This window comes from Mercenaria mercenaria, chromosome 12 (genome assembly GCF_021730395.1).
Source record: "Mercenaria mercenaria strain notata chromosome 12, MADL_Memer_1, whole genome shotgun sequence".
Classification (NCBI taxonomy): Eukaryota; Metazoa; Mollusca; class Bivalvia; order Venerida; family Veneridae; genus Mercenaria; species Mercenaria mercenaria.
In genome coordinates, this window is record NC_069372.1 from 38,941,676 (window position 1) to 38,948,471 (window position 6,796).

General features: G+C 32.8%; 1 long non-coding RNA gene across 1 annotated transcript; it reads right to left on the reverse strand.

Moving 5' to 3' along the window:
* Positions 1 to 1,245: 1,245 nt before the first annotated feature.
* On the reverse strand, positions 1,246 to 2,363 carry LOC128547121 (uncharacterized). Its single transcript, XR_008366326.1, has 2 exons — positions 2,194 to 2,363; positions 1,246 to 1,398 (listed from the first exon to the last, which is right to left on the reverse strand). It is a non-coding gene; the product is annotated as an uncharacterized LOC128547121 (long non-coding RNA).
* Positions 2,364 to 6,796: the final 4,433 nt, after the last annotated feature.

Sequence of the window (6,796 nt, forward strand, 5' to 3'; positions counted from 1 at the left end):
ATCTTTTTTCATGTCATCACTCTTCCCTTTCTTGTCTGTGGTCCTTTTATGCACTGAATCTGTCAGCAAACGAAGACGTGTAATTCTCTGCATGGGCAGAAGTAGAAAAGAAGGCATTTTCATATTCTGACATGCAGGGAGCTCCTCTAACTGTTTCAGCGCTTTATCAAAGTCATCTGAATTCTGCCTGTAAATATGTATTTAAATCATTTGATATTCCAGTCATATCATTTTACATACAAGAAACAAAACTTCCATTTTGTTTCTTTCCTCTTCCTCCCATCGCCCATTTGCACTTACGGCTACTCTTTTTTACTATGAATGAAGTTAGGTACCCACCACATTTTTTTTTGCCACCGGCCGTCCCTAAGCGATCGATGCCCAGCTGTGTTTCTTTCCTGTTTGTTTGCTCTCTCTCTCTCCCTCTCTCTCTCTCTCTCTCTCTCTCTCTCTCTCTTCGTGTTCGCGTACGTGCGCATGCGTGTGCACTGTTGTTGTTTGCAGTGTAATGGGACCGATTGTGTTTGGGTTTTCCTATTGTACGTTTGATAAGTATATTTCAAATACACGCCCATTCAGCGATAACTTACATTGTAACTGCTAGCCAAAGTCTCAGAATGGATAAGGTAGAGCTTAACATGAAATTGTGTACATTTCTGTATTTTTATTACCACAGTATCGCAAGAGAATACAATGCAAAATGTCAACAAAGGTTCAATTTTTTATGAGCATATTCACATTTATAAAGTTATAATTGATCGTTTTAAAATAGCATTAGTGTAAAGTGTGAACCAAATACAAAAAAAAAAGCAAGCGTAGCGACTAGAATACATAGCAAATCGTCTTATTGGCTGAACAGTATTTTTTCTTGCCGAAACGAAGCACAAGATCAGCTGATGCATATCTCATATGAAAACATAATAACTTAGATATTTTACAACATTTAAATCTAGTTAAATTTTATCTGCGTATGCATACATATCTAACAGTGTTATAATTAATAGACATACTATTCAGTGAAAATTTATATTGACAGTTCTTTAAGATGTACTTTTTTTCTAATAAGTTTTGTTCATTGTTTATCTGTGTTTAAATTAACCCATTTTATTAACTTTGCTGTATTTGGTCATCCCCTGTCACAACCTGGGAAAAATAGATCAGCATATTTTAGGTACGTAGATAAATATTTTGATCAAAGAACAAAAGTTATGCATGTAAATGCAAATAAACCATTCATAACACTACCTCAATTCTTGTATTGTTCTGCTTTGTACATGCTGAGTACTACAGTAGTCAACGTAACACTTAAAATTTTGCTTGGCATGGTCGGCCACAATTTTACAAACATCAGACAAGTAAACATCTCTCTTCCAGTTGGATTCTAATTCTTTCAGAAATCTGTAATAATTAATAAGAAAACATTAGTATTGCTTTCTTGTACATTGGTATGATATGGGAATTTATTGAAAATGATATATATACTAAACCCAACAAAAACAAAATAAATTCATACAGGTTTTATTAACTATCACAAGAGTAACCTTTAAGTGCCGTGTGGCGGCTGTAAAAAGTCTCTGCGTTCTTTGACTAACTGTTGTTATATTTTCTGGTTCTTTGAGATCATGGAATGCATTTAATTTTACTACAATCTAATTTCGCTTAGCCAGTGCTTCCTAAGGATCTTTTTACAAATTTATTGTCAAATTTCGATTTATTAAAAATCTCCATCATGGTTGGAAAGGCAGGTATGAACAGTATTATTTAAAATACCTCAAAGATCTAAGTATTTTAAGTATCAAGTATTAAGTACTCACTGAAAATCATTATTTGAAATAATCAGTGACTGTCGTAAATGTTTCGAACAAAGCTGTCATGCCCAAACTCAGATTGACCATCTTTAGGGTCATGCACATAAACTGATACTATGTCTACAAATCATAGACAGTCGTTTGGACCATATTAGTGATGTAAACTTGTGTGTTTGATTCTTGCATAATCGACAAGTATTTCTAAAAATGATTACCGGCTTAGAATACAAAAATGTAATAGTAAAAATAGGTTTAATATGTTAAATGAAAACAAAATGTCACTTTATAAAGACGCAACTATGTTCAATTGAGACAACACCTTTCGTGTCTTTATAACATGTCCTACAACGCTAAACAAGAGGGTAAGTGACTTGTATGGCCTTACCTTTCACTTGTTTCTCGTATTTCAGCTATGTTTGAAAAGATTAAATCATGTGTCTGTTTGTCAACCATAGACTGAGTCGATGATTCATGACAGAACATGTCGGACTCCATAAACACATTTATGAGAACATTGATGCTTTTCAAATACGACGCTTCTGATGTAATTATTTCAAATTTTGTCTGCAAATAAATGAATATGTGTATTAATTGTGACATGATAAATTTGGGCCTAGTTCGAAAAATGACTCCATTGCATTACTCGATTGTGTAGAAATTTCGGTATGTTTTACATACATGTATTGAAATTTGTAACGGGTTTAGAAAAATATATTATTATTCAACTTAATCACCCTGATGCTACTAAGATGAAGTATAGGAGAGCCGTGACGTCACGCATTAACACCTGTTTAGCTGGTGGTTGGCAAAACAAATGTTTTCACATCGTTAATAACTTTTTTGCTCATTTATGGATTTTGAAAATTCAAAAAAGTTTTGAAATGCTTTCGATTTTCATATTTTCTTATTTAAAAATCTTTTTAAAATGAATGCCCATTTTAAATGACATAATTTTTTATGATTTTAATAGCAGCGTAACGATGCTCTAAACTTTTAGAAAACACACTGTAAGTTAAGCGTTCATAATTAATACATTTTATTTCGAAATAATAATCAAAAGTAATCAATAAATTGCTTGTTTTATATCCTTTCCATTGATTAAGAAATTATTGATATCATTTGTGTTTTAAGAAAGTTTAAGCCGTTAGAAAAACATCACTGTTTACAAAAAAAACATGGACGCTCGGTGTCTGCCCACCCGGTCTTTGTCTTATCAGTTCTAAAAATAGAAACTACAACGGATTTGTTTACAAACACGGTCTCTCCCATATTGCCAAAATATCAAGTATCGACTATCTAACATAAGCATATTCAAGTTCGTTTCTTTGTATGATGGATTCTGTGTCAAACACAATGTTATTTAACGGCACCAGATAACAATCATTATACTCGTAGTATTATGATGAAAGACATTATGCCAATATATTTATAAAATTCAAATGTTTAGAATTTACAAACAAGAGAATGTCTTACATGGCAGGAAAAATAACGACTTTATAATCCTGTTGTATATTACAATTAATGATAATGCTGGTAGACCTTCATTTACACTGTCCTGTAACTTTGATATATGATATGCTATTCTTTATTTGTAATAAGCCATTTATGGCCCATGAACAAAGCATCAATATACAACGTACTGAGAACATTGGTAATACAGTGAGTCCCATTATGCAATATATAAAATACAACACATTATGCAATATATAAAATACAACACAAATCTAGCATTTGTTGGAAAGACAAATTTACATATGAATCAACGTATTTTTGTTTAGACATCTCATATTATTCGTTAATTTTATGACATTAAAACTTGGCAATTCATGCAATTAATCTTCTCCGGCACTTTTGAAATTAAACATTAGAGAACACCTTAAAGTTTCTTCTTTCGAACGCCTTAAAAACATATGTTGATAGTTTTCTTACTTCGTATTCATTTGTAGAATTCATCAACTCAGTACATTTAACATAATTTGGCAAATGCCAGAAATATTTCTTAAGTATTGTTTCCTTAAATATTAAATAAAGTGAGCATTCTATGACAAAATGATATTCGTCTTCTAAACACTTAAATATTGTACATTTTCTATCATCAAATGGAGTTCTTTGAGGCTTTTTCCATCTACCACATTCTACTTCAAGTCTATTAGATGACATTCTTAATTTCGATAATGCAATGCTATATTTAGTAACATTTGTGATATTCAAATACGGTTTTGATTAAAAAAATGCAATAGATCTATAAAACAGAGCTCTGGACGATTCATTTAAACTTGCTTGCCAATCTTGTACAAAATTGCCTGTTAAACGTTGTTTTACAATTGAAAGAAAAATGTTTACAACTCCAACACCTTGATTAATCCACACTTCATAGAAACAAAGTTTTGATAATAAGAATTGTATTTTGGTCACCCAGTTTGTCCTGTTTGGATAAACATCTGAATCTGTTATTAACATCTTATATGCAACTTTTATATATTTTGTATCCGGACTACGGCAAAATTTTAACCAATATCTAATTATAGATAAAAAAAGTCTAAACTTAAATTCTACCAGTTTCTCCATATACAAAAGTGTTCTGAGTGCATGGTTTCACACCTAGAATGCGGTCACAAAAATTCATGTGTACTCGTTCTATTTTCAAGTCTTTATTAAAGCCCCAACCTTCTGAGGAGTAGTTTAAAATTGGTGCTATTAATTTATCAAATAGTTCTAACAAATTTATTTAGCTGAAATATTGCCTTTAGAGTTGTCCCGATAGCATATTATCAGTTTCATTGTAAGCTCCTCCGATCGTGAGTATATCAACTAGATATTTAAACTGTGTTACTATTTCTAACTGGGTATCATTGTAATAAAATTGTAAGTTTTGTGGAAGCCACCACCTCTATATCATTGAGATACATACTTAAAAGAAAGGGAGATAAACACTCCTCTTGTCTAACTCCTACAAAAACACGAAAAACTGTCACTGACAGTATTCATTAGCTTTACTTTTCATTTAACACATTCGTACATTGCCTAAATGAAATCTAAAATTTTTCCTCTAATACCAAATTTTATTAATTTATACCATAAAATATCCCTCACTACAAAATCAAAGGCTTTCGTAAAGTCGACGAAAGCACAATACAAGTTTTCATTATTACATAGACAATGTGAAATAAGAGCATTTAAAACAAATATATTGTCTACCGTACTCATCTCTTTACGAAAACCTGCATGCGCTTCAATGTATACACTGTAATTTTCGGCCCAGTTATTTAGCCTATTGTTCAAAATTCGCAAGAAGAGCTTGCCTAATACACTAAGAAGAGTAATGCCTCTGTAATTACTTGGATTCTTGTCATCTCCACTTTTAAAAATAGGGACAATCAAACCCTCACTCCAAGAATCTGGAAAATAACACAGTCATACACGTATTAAACAAGGACTTCGGACACTATCATATGCTTCTAGCCTATATTTTGAAGGCAAAATTCCCATTAAGTATTTAAACAATACCCAAATCGTTTCGAGTCAATGATAAACCAATGTGTTAGTTAACTTATTACAGCAGAAACTGGTTTGTATCTGTTCCTATCAAGATGTTTTTCTTATTTTATCTAGGCCAGGGTATATTTTCTTGGTAAAATAAAATGTTTAATTTTCGTAAAAGTATAATGTCATCACTTTACGGAAGTTTTTAATATATGAATTCCAGTCGAATAAAGTGACAAAATCATTTTATTTAAGGAAAAAAATAACACTTTAAGATTAAAATCCTATAAATAAATAAAAAATAGAACGATATTTTCGCAAACAACCTGTACTTGATTTATCTATACACTGTTCGTAATGTAAAGTTATTGATGCATTACGTGTGTGAATAGGTGTACATGTATAAGTGACCGGTCGGTTTTATTACAGTGGTTCAGGTAGTTATTTAAGTACATGTACATGTCTGTATAGTTTTGTTATAAGTGATGGCAGATAGTTCTGTGCTGCATAACATTAATACTAAGAAAAGGCACTCGTCTTATCAAGGCCGTAGGGTTGGTTCTTGTTTGGGATAAGTACCAGTAGCATAGATAACATTTGAGCCGCGCCATGAGAAAACCAACAGATGGCATATATAAATACGGCTAGACACGAAAACAAACTAAAAGGTCCAGCCGAGTTTCAGGTGGATTTTTATGCAGAGACCTGGATACATTTTTATTACATGTTTAAGCCAAATGAGCCGTGCCATGAGAAAACCAACATAGTGCAATTGCGACCAGCATGGATCCAGACCACGCATCTGCGCAGAATAGTCAGGATCCGTGCTGTTCGCTAACGGTTGGTCTAATTCCGATAGGCTTTGAAAGTGGACAGCATGGATCCTGACCAGACTGCGCAGATGCGCAGACTAGTCTGAACCATGATGGTCGCAAAGCCACTGTATTGGTTTTCTCCTGGCACGGCTCATATGGCTTAAACATGTAATAAAAATGTATCCAGGTCTCTGCATAAAAATCTGAAACTCGGCTGATATGACCTGCCATGAAGCTACTGTTCTTGACCTATGCATCACGGGCATATCAATCAGAAATGAAAAATATATAAGAAATACAAAAAAATAATAAAAACAAAATGGAAAACAAATTACATCCTCATCGATAGTGGCGTGCGCGTCGTGCGTGGGGGGAGAGGGGGTGGGGGGGGGGGGGGCATGCAGAAGATTACCGGGTGTGTTGCAAGTATGTTAAAGCATATATTTGTCAATCTACTGCAACAAACAACCAGGATAACCCAATGAAAATTTAACCCAACGAATAATAATGAATTCACAGTATTTGCTTCTTTCACTACTTTACATGTATAAAAAAGCCTATGTGTACCCTTTCAAACATTTGTATAGTATTTGAGTTACAAACAGATGTAAAAATATGTGACTATCAATTTATTAAAAATGAATATAAAAAGTATTGGTTACTTTACATTTGGGAACACCCTGTAGTTAT